The following is a 22,321-nucleotide window of genomic DNA, read 5'->3' as shown; positions in this document are numbered from 1 at the left end:
AAATTTGAATTTACAAACTTATAATGATGCCTATCCACATACGTATCAATACACTACTCCAATTCTGCACAGACAGAGCTGAAATTGGGCTACAAAGAAAAGTGACCATGTTTACAGCAGACATGCGAAGGAAATGGGGTAATAGGGAAGTCAGAAAAGGGAAAAACAAGCAGAAGAATACACAGGAAAATGGAAAGAAATAAGTGGAATAGGTGGAGGAAAGAGCATAGTTTTTTTGTGGGAAAGGTGTCCATTTTTATATTTATAGGGGAGGATGGGAGTAGAAAGGAAGGTATATTGAAGGCAGCATGGTCATGGTGTCATTTCAACATATAACATAGAGAAAGATCGGCAGGAGAGATGCAGAGATAAAATTGGTGAGCTGCTAAGGAATGCACAAACAAGCAAAACATGGACAAATGGTTGTACACCTTTATACTAGACCTTGGAAGGAGAAAAAGGTGGTCATCAGGGCAAAGGTGAAATGCATGCGATTTACATGTCTGTGGAATATATCCATGACAGAAGTGGGGATAACTGTGTGAGATATGAAAGGAGATACCCTAGCACCACTGTGTAGGATAGTGGCTTAGTTTATGAATGGTATCTAACATGCATGCAAGGAACAATGAAGCAGGGTAGAAATAACAAGAATGAAGAAATGAATTGCACAGCACTATGGAGATAACACTGTTTGTGCTGGTATCATACACAGAGTGGCAAATTCCAGGATATATGATACAGTGTGGCACCATACCACATATAACATTCAGTGCTGAGTTACTGCGAAAACAAGAGGACTACAGAGAAGGAGGGGAAGACTATAAAGCCATCTTACATCTGGGTTCCTGCTTAATTCATCACACTACAAGGACTTCATTGGCTTCTTAGGACAGTGTCTGCAGTGTTCCAGCCTTTGGTGAGAGCAGAGGCTTCCACATGACAGCTACCTGAACTTGGGCTCCAGTGAGGGACTGGAGTGCTTGATTTTGATTGGTCATTTTCTCCTGGGGAGTTGTCTGCATTTTGATTGGCTGGCTTCTGCAAGGGTGGAGGCTTAGGACTTTGAATACCAGGAGGCTTGCTCAATTCAGTGTCCTGCTGTGCTTAGTCTTCATCCTAGTAGGTATCAAACAAATAAACCTACTCTACAACATGTAAGGGCACTTTTTGTCTTTCTTCTATATGATATAAATTTATAGGTTCATAGGTTCATAGATAGGTACTAGGCTATCTTCCAAGGGTATTTATAAGCCTAGCCATAATGTGTTGGCTTTCATCTCCCTTTTAAATTAGTTTCCTGGGCCTCTGTCTAGCAGGGCCACTGAAGTGATCCCAGGGGTAAATTTATGACTTCCCATTCACTCGTCAAGATTTCTCTTGAAGAGAGTCAGTGAGGGGCTTTATCTAACATAAATTGGGATTCTATTCCAAAGTGAGGGGAAGTCTCTGGGACAGGAATCTATCCCTCCAGGGTGTCCTGTTTATTGTTGTGCTGAGGTTTAATTCACTGGAGCATGTGGCTCTAAGAGATTTGGTTTTCTTGAGGTGGAGCATGTCCATTAATTCTGGGCTGGACATGGCCTTGTACATTAGGCAGAGATCACCTCTGAGCAGGCGGTAAGCAACCAAGTAGAGCTGGAGTTTTTTTAGTTGAGCTGCATAGGGCATCTGTTTGAGGCCCATTTTCCTCTTGGTGAGGTACCTCTGTGGTCTTTCCAGCTGCTGCATGTGTCGAGTAAGGTACATTTCAAATGGGGCATTGTACTCTATTATGGGCCTAATGAATGATGAGTAGAGGGGCACAATGACCTCTCTTGATCTAGATGTGAATCCTTTCGTGATTAGGTGAGCTACATAGAAGGATTTTCTAACCACTTTGGCAATGTGATTATCAAAGGAGAGGTTGCTTTCTACCTGGGTCCCCAGATCCCTTATAACATCTTCCGTACTTAGTGGATTATCACCTATGTGATAATTCATGGGCACTTTGTTTTTCCCAAAGGGGATGACTATGCATTTTTTGTCATTTAGTGTGAGGCCATGGTTCTGACACCAGGTATCTGTCCCCTTCAGACCCTTCTGGAGGATGTCTGTGTCAGCCAGACAGTCAATTATGGCCCCCAATTTGCAGTCATCTGTGAACTTGGTCAGCCATAGTCCTCCCATGCTTGCCTGTACCTCAGAGAAGTATATACCGAACAGGATGGGACCCAGGACTGAGCCCTGTGGGACACCACTTATAACTGGTTTAGAGTCGGACATGGCACCCACCACTCTGACCACGTGTGTTCTATCTGTGAGCCAGTTGGCAACCCATCTCGTGACATAGGGGTTAATGTTCAAGCTGGTGAGCTTATCTCTGATGCCAGAGTGGGGAATGGTGTTGAAGGCCTTAGCGAGGTCCAGGTAGGCTGTGTGGACTACCTTTCCCTCATCTATGGCCTTGGTAACTGTTTCAAAGAAGTCAACTAGGTTTAGGAGGCAGGATCTGCCTTTAACAAAGCCGAATTGTGTAGGGTCCAGTGTTCCATGATGATGCGCTCCATAGCTTTGCAGACCAGGCTAGTCAGGCTTATGGGGCAATAGTTAACAGGATCTGTTCTGGCACCACCTTTGTGGAGTGGGATGACTGTTGCTGTACGCCATTCTTTGGGTACATAGCCTGTGGTAAGGCTGAGTTTGAACAGTGAATTTAGGTGAGGGTTTAGTTCATTTTGGAGCTCATGTAAGACGCAGCCTGGGATACCATCCGGTCCCATTGATGCTGTGTTTTTAGCTTTGGAGGTGGCTGTTTTCACCTACGTGTTTGTGATGTCTGGGGCTCTGCATTCTTCTGTAATGGACATGGGCCCTTTTGGAGGTGAAGGGGGGGGGTGAAGTTTGCACTGAACCTGTCAGCCAGGATGTTGGCAATGTCAGTTGGGTCAATGTATTTTTTGCCATTTTGCACTAGCTCAGAGCATATCTGAGAGTTGCCACCTAGATTCTTGACATAGCGAAAGAAGGCTTTGTGGTTATCTTTAGAGTCTTTGGCAATTTTTCTTTCGAAACTGGCCTTGGATGATTTTATGAGGGATCGTAGTTTCTTGCTAATATTGATCAAGGCTGCCTTTCCTTTTTGGGATTTTGTTCTATCATGTAGTAGTTTCCTCCTTCTGTTGTATAGCTTATTTATGGCCAGGGACCACCAGACTGGTTTCCTCTTTTTGGAAGAGTGAGTCTTGGTTTTATTTGGGATGGCTCGATCAATGCATTCCTCTAGGTGCTCATAGAATGCATTTGTAAAGGATTCTGCGGTTTGGGCAGCATTATCCTTTAGCAAGGGGAGCTTTGAAACTTTCCACCTAAGTGTGAAGTTGGCTTTTGAAAAGTTTTTCACAGTGGTTTCCTTGACTGGGGGTGGGGTCGGGATGTGGCTGTCCAATGTGATTAGTTTATGGTCTGATCTTACCAGCGAGGGGTTTACCTCTGGTGTGGAGCACTGATCCCCCATGTTGGTGATGATCAGGTCCAATATGTTGTCACCTCTTTTGGGCATGGTGACCAGCTGTTCCAGGGTGTTTGAGTTTATAAACTCTAGGAAGCGTTGAGCGAAGGAGTTTGTACTTGAGTAGTTTTCCCAGTCAATGTTTGGGTAGTTGAAATCACCCAATATCATGGTGCTAGGTAGGACCTTCATATTTTCCAATGTTCTCAGGAATGCTGAGAGGGGGTCCTGAGACAAGGTAGGTGATCTGTAGCAAGCTACGATCTGAAAAGCAGCTTTGCCCACTGTTAGTTGCACATGGATGGTCTCTGAGGCCTCGTGCTGTGCTACTAACCTGGAGGTGTGGGTATCCTTTATGAAAATGGATGCACCCCCTCCTTTTGTATTTCGGTCCAGGTTCTGGGGCCAAAAGGTATGGTATGAGTTGTAGCCTGGTAGTGTTGGGGTGCTCTCTGGAGCCTTGAACCAGATTTCTGTTACTCTACAGATATTGATTTTCTCCATGCTAAGGAGTGCCTCAAGTGCATGCATTTTGAGGTTTAGACTTCTGGCATTGAGTAGCATTACCCTCAGTTTTTGGTTACTTGTGTTGCTTATGGAGGTGGGTTTGTCTTTTGAGCCTTGCCTAAAAAAGGCACTATGGGGCTGGCAAGAGCCTTGGCCAGTATTCGAAAGCCTAAGGGTGACAGGTGCAAGCCATCTCTGGCGAAGCAGCGTGGCTTGTCGAGCATGTCATCCCAGGCTGACAGACACTGGATCCCCTTTGAATGACACCAATAGCTTAGCCAATTGTTTAAACTGATAATTTTTTCTTTGTACTGTGGCATCATTCTTGGTGAGGGCAAGATGCTACTCAGGGTCAGGGTCATACCGGCCTAGGCTACATGATCAGACAGCTCCTCTATGTCTCTTTTCATGTAGTCCAGGGAGGTACATCTCAGGTTGTTCACACCAACATGTACAATTACAGAGTCATATTTGTACTTGTTTTGGTGTGACCTGATTGCTTGTGTTATGTGGTGGATCCTGGCACCAGACAGACAGCTTACAGTAACCTTCTCCTTGTTTAGTCTAGTGAGTGGAACGTCAGTGTGCCTTACAATAGAATCACCTATGGCTAGTGTATTGTGTGTGTTGTTAAGCCTTAAGGGCTGTGGCTGCATGGCACACTGACTTTGTGAAGTATGTGATACATGGTTGTTGTTTGAGGGTGGAGGTTGCTTGGAAGTCTGCTTTGGAGGTCTCTGCTGCTTAGGCAGATTTTTATTTAGAGCCTCTGAGTATGTTTTTGTGTATTTATGTGTGTTGTTTGCTGGTGCAGATATGACAGATGTATGTGAGAATGGTAGTGTGGTGCAAGTGTTTCCCTTCTCCTCCTGACTGACTGTTCCAGCCTAGGGTTGAGAGAGCCTGGCCTCCAGTTTGGCTGTATAGTTGCATCTCTCACATACATTTGTGTTTGTTGGAAGGAGGAGAGGGTTGTCTGTGTATATGAGGCAATTGTAACATTGCCTCAAGATTCCCAGATTCACCAGCTGGACTGGGGAGTACACCTGAAACTGCCCTTTGGACATGACTGTATGGATAAATGAACTGATTTACTGATTGTCCATTAGGGACGAATAGGGAGCCTTGTACTACTGTATAGTAAAGGGGAGGTGTAGTATTAGCATTTATTAGTGCTTAATGAAAGCTTAGAGCAAGTGATGGGCTGTAAAAGGAAAGTTAGAGTGCTTTATTTGAGAGTTTGACTAGTTCCAAGGGAAAAATTGAAGAGCACACTTTGTGGAGCCTGGAATAGTTTAACCCTAGCTTACCCAAAATTGCCAATAAACTACTAGTTGCTGGGTTGAGACCACTCCTACAGGGACAGATAGGCTGCTCAAAGATCCCCACTCTCACTGGTGAACAGAGAAACTTCCTCCTATCCAAGTAAGGATATGGGCAACACAGGAACTTGTACCACAGCCCTGAATTCAGCAGAACCTGAAAACTGGACTAGACTAGCTTAGAAAAGGTGGGAAACAAGAATATATGTTTTTGTTTTTTCTTTTTTTTAGCAGAAGATACAGTAAAGTTTCACAAAAACACTTTAAATGCTTAGAACAGGCTAACGCACTTTAGTGTGTAGCCTACAACAGTTAAACAACACAAAAAATGACTTAAACAATTTAAAAACTGCAAACAGCAAAAAACAGTATAGTATGCAGCAAGAATAGTTTTTTTTAAGGCACAGAAATGCTAGAAATCGCTTTTTCAGTGAAATTAGTAGTCACAGGAAAAATGCAGAGAAAAAATACTTAATCAGTTGAAAGTCACTCTTTTGTCACTCTGCTGCTTGTAGTACTCTGCAGGAGACCACGAGGAGCTTTGCTGAGTTGTACCTTCTTTTCTCACAACCTTGTTGTACTAATGTGACTGATTTTTACACTTCCTTATTTAAACAGGGAAATCCACCCCAGTTAATTACTATGGAACAAGGTCTCTCAGCACTCTCAGAAACTAAGAATATTTCATCCATTGGCTCTGCCCAGATAACATACCAGGTTGCAAGATTATCAGTGCCAAATATGGCATTTCTCAACCCCTGCTTAACCACTTTAATCTAAGCCTCTCCACTGGTTACATTCCTGAAACCTAGAAAATGGCCATTGTAATGCCATTGCACAAGGGTGGCCCAACCAAAACCCTGGTAACTATAGTCCAATTAGTCTCATTATCCTCATATGTAAAGCTGTGAAGTGTATTATCTCAGATTTTATTAATCTAAATATTGAAAATCTCTTAACCCTGGACCTTCATAAATACAGTTTTGTCAAATGAAAGTCCTGCCTCTTTAACCTTGTTAATATCTTTGAAAAAGTAACTGGAGCAGTAGACAGTGGAGGACATACAGCATATCTAGACCTGGCCAAGGCCTCTGACACTATTCTCCATGCAGGCATTACTGATAGACTTGCAAATTTGAATATAATTCCTTGCATTGTGTGGTGGATGGCTAACTGGTTGTCTGACAGAACCCGTGTGGTAAAGTAGTAGATACCACTACTGAAAGCACAAAAAAAAAGAAAAGAATTTGGCAGTGGTGTACCACAAAACTCAGTTTTGGACCCTCTCCTATTTAGCATACATTTCTCAGACCTTCAGGATACCACATATGGCCTATGGTTAACTAGGTTTGTAGATGACTATAAATTAGGTGTTACTATTCAATCTTCAGCTGACTCACAGTTGCTCCAACACAGGTTTTGCTATGTTAACAACTGGTTAAAAAAATGATGATCTCAAATTAAGTGTAAAAAATATAGCATAGTTCATTTTGGCAAAACTGATTTACTTAACCATGTAGGAAATGCACCCCTCCAATCATGCACTTTTGTAAGGGATCTACACACTCTTGTTGGTAATGCCTTATAATTTGACCATCAATTCCTCACAGTAGTTCAGAAAACCTTTTATCTGACCCATCTAATTTCCAAAGGCATCTCTATTAGATCCAAAGATGGCTTAATTCTCCCTTGCTCGTATCTTATCAGACCCATTATTAAATACAATGTACCTTTTGGCATACCTTTTTCTAAACATATCATACAATTTGAGAGAAGTCATTGATTCTTAACTAAAATGATCAATGGCCTCAGAAATCTTAGTTATCAGAAGAGACCAGCAACCCTTTCTCTGTATTTAGTCTCTTACACACTCCTCCATGGAGATCTGTATCTTGCCTTTTGAGCCATAAAAGATCAAACCCTATTTGCCCTGCTCTTCTTTTGCAGAACTAATCATCATCATCATCATAATCATCATCATCATCAGCCCCGTTTCCCCATTTTTCTACATGAGGTTGGAGTATCATGTTAACTGTTGTCATCTCTCTCTTCATTCAGTTCCACACTCCTTCCTTCTTCGACACTCATACCTGACTGTCGCAGATCTTCTTTCGCACAATCCATCCACCTCTTTGCTGGACATCCTCATTTCCTATTACCTTCTTCCTAGCTGTTCCAAATCTTCTTCATCAGATTGACATCTGATAGAGACATAGAGATATAGATTCTGATATAGAGATATGGCTCTAGGTGATTCGGTCACGTTTTGCTGAACTAATGCTACCTCAAATACTTGGCTAAAGGATAAATAAGACATGTTGACATGATAGATTAATATCCAAAAGTATTCCTTACCTCTGAAATAAACTTCCACTACATGTTAAGCAGAGTAACGCCCTTGCCACCTCCAAGGGAAGCCTAGATAATTGGATGGGCAGCTTCAAATCCCACCCATCCATCTTGTTTTGCCCTCCTTGAGGAGAGAGTTTTTGAATAGGTTTTTTTTTCTAGGCTTGAAATAGACCACAGACTGATTACCTAGCACTTACCTATGAACCAATGAACCTCTGAACCTGTGAACATGCCTTAGAATGCAAACAGGAATATCCAAGGTATACATAATCCCTGCAGTAATACTGCACCTTGGCAAATGTGAAAGCTAGTGCACTGGTATACAACTGTCTGGCACTTGCATGCCCAAGCTGAGCCAGGTGTACCTGGCATAGTGATGGAAAGTGCAGTGGACACTACAACATGTCAGGAAGACAACAGCAGTTTGTGTTGCCTGAATAGTCATCACAAAGGTATGATGCACTGAATGATATTGGCAAGGTACTCAAGCTTCAGACCTCTACCCTTAATTACATTGTTGAACACAAGGTCAGTTAATTCTGCATTCCGATGGCCTTGGCAGGATAAATTGACAGTAGTAAGGACATTAGGACAGCTACATATGTATTTACAACTCATATGAGTCATACAAGCAAAGCAGGATATATGCAATGGCTACATTACTTAGCAGCAGTGCTATGCTAAGCAGGAGAAGCAAAGATATAGAGTTATAGCATCAGTATAATACATACACAGCTCAATGTTTGGGCAGTTTGACCTGCCTCCTCTGGGAGGTAATCTTGTTCTACTGAATCTCTTCACAAGCTGAATGACACAAAACAGATACAAAAATGGATATCAAACCTGTTTCCAGCTATAGAATAAGGCCACAGTTTATAAAATTAATCAGCACAAAGTCATACTTATTGAAATACTTAGTTTGTCCTTCCTAACTTCTTCCTTCCCTTGACAGAGAAGGTTAGGGTAATACTTCTTCTGGCCAATATAATGTTGTTGGCACTGCACACCAGAGTGAGTGATGCCTGTGGCCTCCCTCCCTCACTGCACTCACAAGTTTGAGGAATCCACCTTGTATTGGATGCCTTCATATGAGTCTCTAGGCTAGAGCTCCCAGCTGTACAGATGCAGCTGGTCATGAAAACTGTTTGTCTTCCTGCTGCACCCGGTAGGAACCCTTCCAAATACATTCCCTTCCAGTAGCCACAGCCACTTGTCACACTGAAACCAAGAGCTATGTCAGCAGTGTGAGCCAACCTGATGTCAAAGAGCAGTAGCACAACCACAACAGGCAAGGACAAACTGGGAGGTTGCAGTGACATGCTCATTACACATGGTTGCACAGCTCTACGAATACATACACAGTGCACTACCATGGCAGCAAGGCCCTTAATCTCAGCCACTATGTGGCATCATGTCCCTTTATAGGCCATTTGTACAGTTTGCAAAGCATATAAGTGCATGATCATGAAGAATTGTCTGGGTATGCACAGGTCATACCATAGATTACCATGTATGTGTATGGACAAGCATGGTCTCCACAGCACAATGTAGCACCTGCATCTCACTGTAGTACTTGTATAAATCAGAAATGCTTCAATGAAATTACCTCATTATCATAATTACTGCACTAAATAGCTAGTAATAACCCAATAAAAGCTGGAGTCACCACTACAGTGTTCTTTGTTCTAACAATATTGCTATAGCATATAAAGAAACTGTTTTGGCAGACAGTAGTGGAGTGTTATACAAAGTAAACAGATTGATTACAGCAGCTATGGTAAGGTAATACAGGCCATCAGCATGTGAGGATGCAGAATGGATGTGCATACTGTATTTGGGGGTTGCTAAACCAAAACATGCAGACAGTGGGACTGGGCACATGGGTGTGAGAAAGGCAACAGAGAGAGGACAGGAATAGGCACTTTCATCCATGACCTACCAGATAGACTTCTGCATGACAAAGATTACTGGAGTAACCATGTTGAGTGGCTACACATACAGGGAATGATGTGTTAAAAGGAATACCCTTTGCTAGAAGAGGTCAGCTGACATACACAGAGAAGGGTGTTAGGGGTAGGGGAGACACACCTGCTAAATGGGTCAGACTGCAGATGCATTCACATGGGGCACATGATGGTGTTGCCTGATAGGAAACAGATCCATATAGACAGAAATATAAGCCACATGTCACAACACAATCCATTTACAAGTTGTTCCAAATAGATTGCTGTGGGGATATGGCATATAAAAGTACAGTGCAGATCCTAATTGTTGCAGTCATAGCTGCAGCATGGGCGGTGGACACTTAGAGATAATGGGCAAACTATTTGTGCCCAGGCACTGACCACAGGTATAGATTTGCATGCACAAGTACTAATATGGAACCAAAACAGCAACAGTGGCTAAAAAACTGCATCCCATTAGAGACAGACATGTTATTACAGTCTATATATGCACGTGGCAGGCGCATTCTAAATAGAAAAAAGGCTGATAGGGCCTTTGGGAAGCATGTGTCTGAGCATCTCATAATGGTTGTGAATCCTATAGGTAGCCACAACAGATCAGCACAGCAGCTTTGTTACCTGATCAAAAGCCCAAGCTATTGCATGAGACAGAATGGTTACAGGTGGTGGTCTTCTATCACAGACCACTCTCACTGACACAGAAGAGTTCTTGGTGTACCTGTCTGGAGAACATGAGAGGGCACTGATACCTACTGGAGGCATGGATGCGAGAGCAGGACTGGAGGCAAAATCACATGTCTCTGTCATGGATGCACAAGATCAGTATTACCTTAAGCCACTGGCAATGCTTGTGGTGCACTACTGCTTTGAGCTTGCATATGACAAATGTCACCATATCTTTCTCACAACTTAACTGAATAACTTACTTGAAACTTCAACAAGGTGTCTTTATTCCTCCCACAGGGAGGGCATCAGATAGAGTCCCCTAGATCTACCAGCTAAAGTGATTTTATCTCGACTAATCCTTTGTACTGTTTCTCATTAGTCCTCTCACCCACTGGGTCACAGGTGGGATACCAAACTTGACTTGAGATTTCTGGGATACATTTGTTTTCATATCTCTCTCACAGTGATGTTGAGGATGCAAGCACTACAGCATACATAACAAGGTATACATGTGTTCATTTTGTACATAATGTTATCTGTAATGTTATTGTAGCACTGGGGTGTGGAATTGTCACATATCTTCATTTGTACACATGGGAATTTTTCTGTCTGCCTTCAGAGGTGCAACAGTCATGGGGTCAGCGATAACCAAACAGGATACACCAGTAGTCAATGCAGCACTGGTGCCTGACAATAATGAAAGTCCACTCATGGCACTGTAAGAAGGCACAGTGCCACTGTCAGCGACGATTACTGTGGAGAGCACCCTACTTCTGGCATCCACTAACATGGTTGTGGTGGCTCTGAAACATGTTTCTGTCTCCCCACTGGCTATACTGGGATAGGCATTTTGTGGCAGACCTACACACAATGAACAGTTGTCATCTATTCCTACAACAGAATAAGGTAGCGGCACCATGATGGAGAGTGAAGAGAGCAGAAGGAAGCATTGTGCTAGTGAACATCAGTGCTATAACTTTTTCTTGGTGCCCAACCTAACTATCATACGAGCTATAAATCAATGGATGTGCAGGTTCCTGCACCAGGCAAAGGAAGGTGTCATTGATGCAATGGAGAACTGACTAGAATACTGTGTGGCATTAGTGACATATGCAAGGTCCTGCAACATGTGCATACAGCTATGAATCATAGGTAGAGGGAGCACACTCACCTGCTGAGGGCATTGAAGGGTCACTGTGCAGCTATTGTAACCACCATGTGGTATCATGGATCTGCCCACCATGTCCATCATGATACCCATGGCTACTACTCCTCTGTTTACACTGTGGATATACACCACAGGGCAGGTTGCTAGAGGTCACAGAGTGTCACTTCATTAGCATCAACTTACATTGAAAAGACTACACTGAAATGTACAAAAGAAGATATGTAACAATCATCGTCAATGTAGATTCCATGCCAGTTCTCTGCATCACATTGTAAGGCAATCATGGTCCTGCAGATCCACATCAGCATTGCCAGTAGGTATTGATGACAATGTCATTTTACAGAGGGAACACCCTTGTGGTACAGGCTATATATGATTTGTATCATTCCCACCTATGAACCCACTATGCCTGATCCTTCCACCCCCATGCAGCAGTTTATCATCTGCAACTGTTTCCCCTTGCATCAATACTAGGAATCTGGTCAACTGTCCTCTTCAGGAAGCTCCATTCCCTCTCTACACAGTCTACCCAGATTCCCTCAATCACCCAGATGGGTACCCCATTACTTTTCCAGAACCATTAGTACATTCCCTTTCCACCTATGTAGTTGTTGCTGATCCTTGACACTATACCCCTCTCTACCTATTCAAATGGTGACAACTGTGCTCTGCCTACCCCTCACTTTTATGTGGATTAGGTAATGTCTGATGCACAACATGGCTACTAAATGCACTCTGCCACATACAGTATGAAATTACATGCATCAGTTTAATTCTTTGCTATCATTATTCTGGCCTATAGCTGTGGAGTAGATGACATTTCTCTGTCAGTGAACCAACCAACACCAGAAACCGACTGTAGAAGGAAAAAGGCTAGCTGGTAAAATATAGTAACGTCTGCACAGCTCGAACAGAGTATAACACACGTATAGCCAACGCTAGTGTTCCACCAAAATTCAGGCTAAATCCACTCGTAATGATAAAAACGATTCTTTTATTGAAAATAAGGTTTAGCGCTTTCATCTGTTAAAAATCAGACTTCCTCAGAACCAAAATGGAGTACTTCCTGTTCACATTTAAATAACCTTTTTGGAGCCAAAAATTCAAAAGGAAATGGAGCTCTTAAAGAGACATAGTCATAATAGCTCCATATATACATACTACTATGCTAAAAACAGCTAAGCATTTCAACAGATCCAGTGTGCTAATATAAAAAATGACAATATAAATATAAATATAATGACAATGTAAATAAATAAAAATGATTATGGTAAATAAAATAAAATGCAATAAAATGCACTCTGCACGTACTAACTTCATCTTAAAACATACTCCAAATATATGTAACAGTGAAATGGTAAAACTTGCATGATTAGTGCTCATAAATTGTAACAAGTCAACAAAAATCAAAATACAATGGCAACATCCATGATATATCTATGCCATCATTAAAAATGGTTTAATACTTATATTTTCATTTATTCCTCCTGCCTCAGTCTTGCATGTGGTTCCCTTGCAGCCATTTCCTTAAATGACTCCTCGCCCAGCATCTCCTCCATTGCTGTCTCTGGTCTGTCTGGCATTATGTTGGTGAACTGATGATCTAGCTGTTTGCATTATACCATATAGTGCAGCACTGCATAAACAACACGTATCATGCCAAAAGTCTCCAGACCATACTGCAACATACCACAAGAGAAATCTAGGCAATGGAAGCAGATGCTTCAGCACTCTGCACACATGTTCAGTGATGTTATGAGTCTGTGCCAGAGCAGTTTATATGATGTATCAGTTATGCTCTGCAGGTTACATATAGTTGTTATGATCCATGGCTCCAAGGCATATGCAGCATCACCTGCAACATATAGGAGCTGACATTTTTACAGCTGGTGAGCATTCAGTGCAACTGTTGGCTTGTTTGTGCAGCCTGATGGTTCAGCTCAGTTCATTTACTAATTAGATGTCCCTATGGGAAATCACCCCACACAAATCACTGGTGTAAGCTGGATGTGTGCCAAGTGTGTAAACTGTGGGAACTGTCTGGATGGTGCACAAATACATACACTGTGTATAGCACATTACCTGACAGCTGATGTTGTAGAAACACTTCTGGCTAACATCTGAATAGCCATTTGGACCATGTGGGACCTTAATGGCAATGTGGGTGCAGGCAATAAACCCTAGAACCTCATGAAAGTTAGTTACATCATTGACTGTCTGCACAGTACAGTTTCTCTCCTCTACTCTCTGTGGGAATCACATATGAACCTCCACATGTTGCACCATAGCCTCTAGTAACTGGTTTAGTTAATATTCATGAGACAGATGCCAATGATCTGCCCACCATGTCCCCTGATGGCTGCTGGAATGTCCCCACATCAGGGATGGTCAGTGCTGCATATACCTTATTGCCCACATGAATAGGGGTTCCATACATCCCATGTGCTTCCATGTGAAGCAGCACATCTTCAAGCTCCTGTATTTTCCCCATGTCCACATAATAGCAGCCAACTATGTCTGTGTCATGGAGGTGATGGCAAGTCAGCCAATAACAGGCCTACTTGTGGCATGCAGAGTGATAACGCACATGGTCATGGACACTACCTGCAAGAACTGCCCCTAATAAATGCAGTTATGGTAAAACAGGTGTTACTCCTAGCATCCAAATGTGATGAGTTTCTGTGCTCAACAAGAAAAGACAGTTTAAAAAGGTGCTGTCAGAACTGGCTTGGCATGCTATTTTATACATTTCTGAATTACATCTTCATGTTGTTTATCCTTATTTGCAGTCACAACTGCTTTCATTTTTATAATGTCTCATTTATGTATCACTTTACAGTCATTTGCATATAATGCTGACCACACTATTTTGCTACATAACATAATCATGCTACATATGTTTCTGAATTGGCCTCAGTCTATTCATTGTGGTTCATCCCACTATTTCACATAATATAGTAGGCTAGCTGTTTCTGAATCTCATAGACTGTTTCACATACCACTGAAAGCTGTACCATCTGTAATGAAAATGTTACGGTTTTGGCTTTAAGCTGGTCTTACCTGAATATTCACTACCAGAGTTCTCTAACCAATGACAACTAGCATTAATGAGTCAGAATAGTTTTGTACAAGTAACTGCATATGTAACTCACAAATATAAACCTTAGAATAACTTATCAAAATGAAATGATAAGCTTACTGCAAAAATGTAATTTATTTCTGTAAATCTGTTTGTTTTTGGAAACTATCTTATCCTCAAGAGAATTCATGTTCTGCTTCTGGTTTGGAGGAATTACAGAATACTAGCAATTAACAATACAATGAAGAAAATGTCACTTATGAATAAACATTAATACCCAGAAAGAAGAAAATGGTATGAATACAGCACATGTATAAGTAAACTGAAATTAAGGCATTACACAAGGGAGAAAAGTTGGATAGAGATTAGCATGGCAATGCCCCAGAAATCCAGCAGATGGCAGACTAAACACATTATTTTTAGAATGCTGCTTATTAGGTTCATAGATTCATAGGTTCATAGATTAGTACTAGTTGACTTCTTATAATTGTAAATTGTAGCACTATGACAAATTAATGCAGATTAATCCACAGGAATCTCTTTATTAATTATGCACTTCCAGAGCATGCAATGACAGAAGAAATTGTTGACAGGCCATCTTAGAAATATCAGTAACATTTAATGGCTGAGCAGCAATCTATAACATGTATAACACGGGGCACCATGCCTGAAACCGCAATATATAAATCTCTATTTGCTCCTTCATATGGACATTATATAGTGTGACCATGTGGCAGTGTAACATTTTCTTCATTGCGGTTTGTGTGTGTCTCTACACTTTGCAAGTTGTGCATTCATCTCCTGTATGTGTATATCTACATTGTGCGAGTTGTGCACTGCACTACACCAACTTATTCATATTTACCAGTGAGCATTTTGTTGACAGGTGTATGTATGCAGTGCCAAATTTAGAGTCAAAGCCTTGCAGTAACACTGTTACAACAATCATTTATAAAACCAATTCATAACACATTGCCAATTTGGAACTCTCTTATTGTAATGTTAACCAATGTTCCTTCTATTTGTGTCAGTTACTAATGTGGTGAACTTAAACACAGGCAGAGCACTGTTTATGTCTGGTAAATACAGGAGAAATATAATGATTGTAATCTGATGCAGTTTTCAAAAAAAGAAGGCACAAAGTAAGCAAGTAAGCCCCTGCTCCACATAACATTAACATATTAGACTATTACCATAGTCTTCCTTTTTCTGTTACCATACGTAGTGTTATGTTTTTATCTTGAGTTACATAAGACTATGTCATTGATTTGCCACTCTCAGCCTCTGAATACTGCTGATACTACTACCCTGCAGGTGCAAGAATTAAGCATGGTGGTATATGTATCCGATGTTTTAAACACAAACACACACACACACACACACACACACACACACACACACACACACACACACACTCACACACACACACACACACACACACACACACACACACACTTTTTTGTACCACTAGATTTTAAATCATATGGAAAGTAGTCATTTTTGGAAGGCATCAAAAAAATTCTCATATATTCAAAATCCAAATGCCATAGGATATTTTTAAATTTGGCTGGTATGCACTGATGAATAATTTGAATAGTGGCCTGTTACAGCTGTTAACAAATTTGTGATGGCTTGCAGAGTTATATAAACTGATATTTTTTATCAGATGTTCTGGGAAACATACAATTCACCAAAAAGGCAGATTCAGTATATCACTTAGGGTAGCTGATGCACACTGAATGCTGTAACTGGTCAGTACAACTACTTCATAACAAGGGCTGGAATAAAGGTTGTATTCTTACATGCCCCACATCACTGGAATGTCACCTCCAAACTTTTGTGAAATATGAGGAACTTATTATCACAGTAGAAATCCAAACCAAGTCCTGTCTCAACAAAGAGTTACAGGAAGGGGCATTTGCTGTGTGACATGTTAGGCTTCAACTTCTTTTTAAACAGTAAATACTTGGCTTCCTTCCTCCAGTCCTAGGATCTTGTAGATTAAACTCTGTCTACCACCTCACCATTGATCTCAAGTAGCGAGTGAGTGGTTGGCCTTTTTCTGAAGTCAATGATAATTTCTTTACTTTTGTTGACATTCAGATCCAAGTTGTAATTTTCACACCATCTGATCAGAGAGTTGACTTTGTTCCTATATTCCCTCTCATCATCATTCCTTATGACACCCACTACATTGGTATCCTCTGGGAAATTTCACAGAGCAGTCATGGGTAAGGGTGATGAATATTAGGGGACTAAGTACACACCCTTGAGCCATACCAGTGTTAAGTGTAATGACACCTGATATGTTGTTTCCATCACATGTCTTCTGTGGTCTTCCATTCAATAAGTCAAGGATCCAGCTGCAGAGGCTTTTGTTGATGTCAAGGTTAGTTAGTTTGCCTGTGAGTTGCATCAGAACCACTGTGCTGAATGCCAAGTTGAAGTCAATGAACAACAGCCTGACACAGTTGTTCCTCTCTTCAAAATGTTCCAGAAAGAGATGCAGGACCACTGAAATAACATCTGCAGCGGATCTGTTTGGCCGATAGACAAACTGTAGTCAGCCGAAGGTCGGTGGCAGAACGTCTGACAAATGCTTTTTTACTATCCTTTTGAAGCATTTCATGACATTTGAGGTTAGTGCCACTGGTCTGTAGCCATTTAAGCTGGTTGGATTGGCTTTTTTGGGCAGAGGGATTATTATCTTGAAGCATGCTGGCACTCTTTCAAGAGCCAGGTCAGTATTGAAAATATCTGTAAGGATTAGGTACAGTTGGTCTGTGCATGCTCTTAATACTTTGCCCAGAATGTTATTAGGGCCTGCAGTCTTCCTAGGGTTCACTTTATTAAATTGGCTTCTCACTTCTTCAAGGTTAAGTTTGAGCAATGTCTCATTCTGACCAGTGGGTAGCTTTGTAGCCTCCAGGTTGTTCTTCTCCTTAAATCTGCCATAGAATGAGTTCAGCCTGTCCAGAAATTCTGTGCTGTCATCACATTGAATTGGTTTGGTCTTGTAGTTAGTTAGCTGCTGAATGCTTTGCCAAAGGCTCCTGGTATCCCTCATGTCCTCAAAGCAACTTTGTACCTTTCTTCCATACTACTTCTTGGCTTCTTTGATGTCCCTTTTTAGGTTAGGTTAGGTTTAGTGGGAGAATTGTGATATACTGCAGGATCTGTGCCTCATTTATATATCTTTCTCTACATTTTTCCATAACTACATTTACTTGCCATTTCTAACTGATCAGATGTCACAGTCTTGTAGGTTTTTTTGCAATAATGACAGTATTGTGAGCTTTGCTGAAGGATCTGTGCCCATACAAACTGTTTATACTCAAATTCTGTTGAAAAAATTAGATGCTCGGTTTATTATTTGCTAGTTTAGGCTGCAGTTATACAGCTTTCTGTTTGTTTCAAATGCTGCTGATTTCCCTGCTCTTTGGCTGTTACATTTTTACAGCCGCCCTCTTTCTACTGTTATACTGTTACATTAAATACTACTCTTTCTGCCAATACCTTCTAGTTGCTGACCATAGGTTTCCCTGCCCCCATTGTAAAAGTTAAACTCCTGAATATTTAGCTTACCAGGGACCTTAGACCTGTACACAGGGTCATAGTGGTGAGTGAACTATGATGTCTTACAAGTTCTCAGTCACAGAGCTCTATTGGTTGGATTTACTGGCTGTTTGGACTGGTTTCCTCTCAAGCTTGTCCCCTATAACATGTACTGAGCCGAGCTCATCCAGGGTCTCTTACTCAAGATCCAAGAAGGATGGAAACCTTGAACTGTGAGATTTTTCATTAAAAAGGGAGGAAAAAAGCTACTTTCAGCTGTGCACATTGCACCACCTCTGTTGGATTTGCCTCATAGTTAGCTGGCTGTGCAAAAGCCTTTTGTACCCTTCTCAATCCATAAAATGTTAGCTTCAATAACCTGTGCTGAGTGAAATAAATCACACCCTAAACTGCAGTAAAATCTGCGTGAAATATCTTTACATCCCAGCCTAAGAAATTAGGCACCCCCTTGTTGCACATTAATAAGTTTACCTAAACTAATTCCTGCATCCTAACACCATTCCAGTTTAAAGCTGCTGATATAAAGCTATACCTCCTTAGCCCCATAAATCATTCCTGTATAAACCATGGACTAGCACTTCCCCATAACTTCTGTACCAAGGCTAAATGAGATGGATATCGAGAGACAATATAAGAATTGTCCCATGCTTTCTGATGATCATTTGTTACTCACAGCATAGCATGGTGTGTGAGAGATGTACATATATAATGGCATTGGAGGCTAAACTCTAACACACACACACAAACAGCTCAGACATCAGGATTGTCAGCTGTCCGCCACACAGCACACCTCACCATGACAATCATACTGTATGCAGTCCTTCATGCCCTGAGGTTAAGCTTAATTACCTAAACCTCAAAGGCCTCGAAAATGTAACAGAGACACAGAGCACACTCAGCAATACTGTTTACCTGTGTAGACTATCACTGCACAGCACAAGGAGTCATAGACTCATGGATGCCAAGTCTGTAAGGCAGGCACACACTAAGCCAAACGTTCTAGTTATAGCTGACCCATTGTAAGACATATAGATGTACCTTTTTACCAGGCTGAGTAAGGAAAGAATGACATTTAGTGGTCTGTCTGGTGCTACAGTTTCTCAGATCACACATGCACGCAAATCTTTGTACAAGTGCCAATATGATTCTGTCATAGTGCATGTGGGTGTCAATGACTTGTGATGTACCTCCCAGAGCTATATGAAAAGAGACATGAGTGAGCACTCAGACTGTGTCCCAGGCAGGTGCGAGCCTAGCAATGAACATCATTTGATCCTCTCCAAAAAGGAAGCCACAACATGAGCTAAAAATAATTGACTTCAATAACTGGTTTAGTTTTTGTGTCATTTGAAGGAAGTCTAATATTTATCAGTCTGGGAGGACACAAGTTCATAGATTCATACTAGGCAAGCTGCCTTTGGGGGCAATTTTAAGCCTAGCCAAATTCCCTTTCAAAGATGAGAATCAGACTCTGTACCTTATGATTGTAAAATAAATATCTTGACCAATATATCAATCCCCAATGTCTAACAGATCACTTTTTTCTGTAGAAGTATTAAGGTATATTATCCATAGTTCATAGGTTAATGCTAGGTTCTCAGTCAGCAGACTATTGCAAGCCTAGCCAATAATCAGTGGTCAGAATCAAACCCTGTACCCTGTATCTGTGAGAATAAAGACCTTAATCATTATGCCAACCTCCTCCCCAAAAATATTTTCATAGGTAAGGTCATAGCTCGTGAGTAAGTACTAGACTAGCTGCTCTTGTGGGCCATTTTAAGCCTAGTCAATTTCCATTGATGAGACTCAAACCTTGTATTTTTTTGTTTGTGAGCTAAACAATATAACCATTAAGCCAACCTCTAAACATAACTACAGCCATCACTGGCTGGTCTTCACCTGTATGCTCTAGACTTTTGAATATTGGCAAATACATTATCCATCCCCACAGTGCTTTTTTTACAATGTCAACCAGATATACATACCAATATAATGAAATAAGCAAATGAAATATGAAGGCATTACTGATAAATTCTAGGAGACTAAGCAAGAAAATGAATTCTCTGTAAGCTATCCTCCCCTGGAAGAAGTAGACTTCTGTGTTGTAACTGAGACATAGTTTAAAATGGTAGAGGATACTACAGCTGTGCAGGGCATTTAGACTAACGACTGCACAAGAGGGAGAAAAGAGATCTCAGTCATCACTCAGAAGAGACACACATGATTCAGCAGAGCTTCTTCATGTCCAAATCACCCTCAGAAAAGTCCATTCCAACATATTGGCTAGTTATAGAACTCCCTCTATGAACCAAGAAGGCCACAATGCCTATCTGAATAAACTAGAGTTGCTTAATATTAAATCTAGTACCATTTTTGTGGGTGATCTAAAATATCCAGCTATCGACTGGGAAACCTATACCACCACTAGTGCACAAATACAGAGATTGCTGGACTTTGTCAATGCAAATGCTCTGAAACAATTAGTCAGACTATATCTACTACAGAGATTAACATCCTAAACTTTACCCCTGCTTATATGGAGCATCTTGCACCATCCCTTGCATATCTCCATCACTTGTTAGGTCTGATCATAAAGCCATCTCCTTTGAAATAAAATTCAATCCAGGGACAACTTTCACCCTTGGAATATTTAAAAACTTCTCCAAGACAAACTACCTATTCCTAAGTGATACATTGGAAAGCTTAAAATCTCCACCAAACCCAGTTAAGTTTATTAAATATATGAAAACATGCAATACTAAACTATATACCAGGAAGAAACAATTGAAGGGTATACCACAGAAACACCCCACACCTCCAGTGGAATTTTAATATCAACAAGCTTTACAATAAAAGGAAGTGATTATTGGCTAAACGTAAGAAGAGCAATACACAGAAAGATAATGCTTTCATTATTCAGTTAAACACATAACTCAGGTGATTAATTAAATCCACTAAAGCCATGTTTTAGGCAGAAATAGTCACACAAATAAAGGACAGTCACAAAGCTTTCTTTAGATATGTTCATAATCCTAGGAGCACAATGCAACAACATGCTGAGCTGATTGGAAATTATGTTACATACACAAAGCTGAAGTTATAGCTAACCTACTGGTTGATAATTTCAGCTTAAACATTACCCCTCTGTCTATCTCACTTGAAATATCTGAAAACAACTTGCCACCAGCAATCACACAAGACTGAGTTCTGAAAGTGCTAGCAACCGCAAAAAGTGATGCATCAACAGGTCCTGACAATATCCCAGGATGCATTTTGAATAGCATGAAGCACAATTTACCCACACCCCTAACAACACTCTTCAGCCTTAGCCTCAATATGGGTTTCATACCAAGTGAATTGAAAACAGCAACAGTTATCAACCTGCATAAAGAAGGACCTTCCACAGGCCCAGAAAATTACAGACCCCGAAGTCTGACCAGTTTCATATGCAAAGCCATGAACAGAATTATGGAATGAATCATCAACAACATAGGGAACCTCCAAACACTATAACATCTCAGTTTGGATTTTTCAGAGACAGGTCATGTTTATTCAACCTGGTGGACTTTTTAAAAAGCTCACTAAAGGAATGGATGAAGGCAAAATGGCAAATAATGCCTAGCTTACCCTGGCCAAGGCTTTTGGTGTGATCTCCCCACTCAGGCATAATAGAATAGCTTAATAAACTAGGAATAAACCCTTTGTCACCTGCTGGATTACTAACTGGCTCACAACTATGATGCAGGAGAAAAATAGGGGAAGTTATCTCTACAAAAAGATCATTCACTAGTGGAGTCTACCAGGGTCTGGTGCTGGGACCTCTTCTGTTTGGCTACTGTTTCTCAGATGTAAAAGCCAATATGAAACAGCCCTGGCTAACTGAGTTTGCAGATGGCTACAAGCTAAGAGAAGTGAATGAATTCTCAAAAGACTCAGTAATGTTACAGTTAAGCTTGCCTCAAACAAATAACTGGTGTCAGACTCATGGACAAAAGCTAAATGCGAAAAAATGTATTATCATCTCCTTTGAAAAGTTAACTCCACTGGGGAACTACAACATTGTCAACACACCCCTAGGAGTGACCCAGTAGCTTGGAATTTAGGAACTTATATGGACCATGACTTAAATTTTGTCAGCATGTGTCTACTGTGGTAAGGAAGTCTTTCTATACTGTGCAGCTCATAAACAAGGGGATT

The sequence above is a fragment of the Protopterus annectens genome, chromosome 3.part1 (assembly GCF_019279795.1).
Source record: "Protopterus annectens isolate FY-2018-M chromosome 3.part1, PAN1.0, whole genome shotgun sequence".
Lineage (NCBI taxonomy): Eukaryota > Metazoa > Chordata > Ceratodontiformes > Protopteridae > Protopterus > Protopterus annectens.
This window is presented reverse-complemented; position numbering follows the sequence as displayed.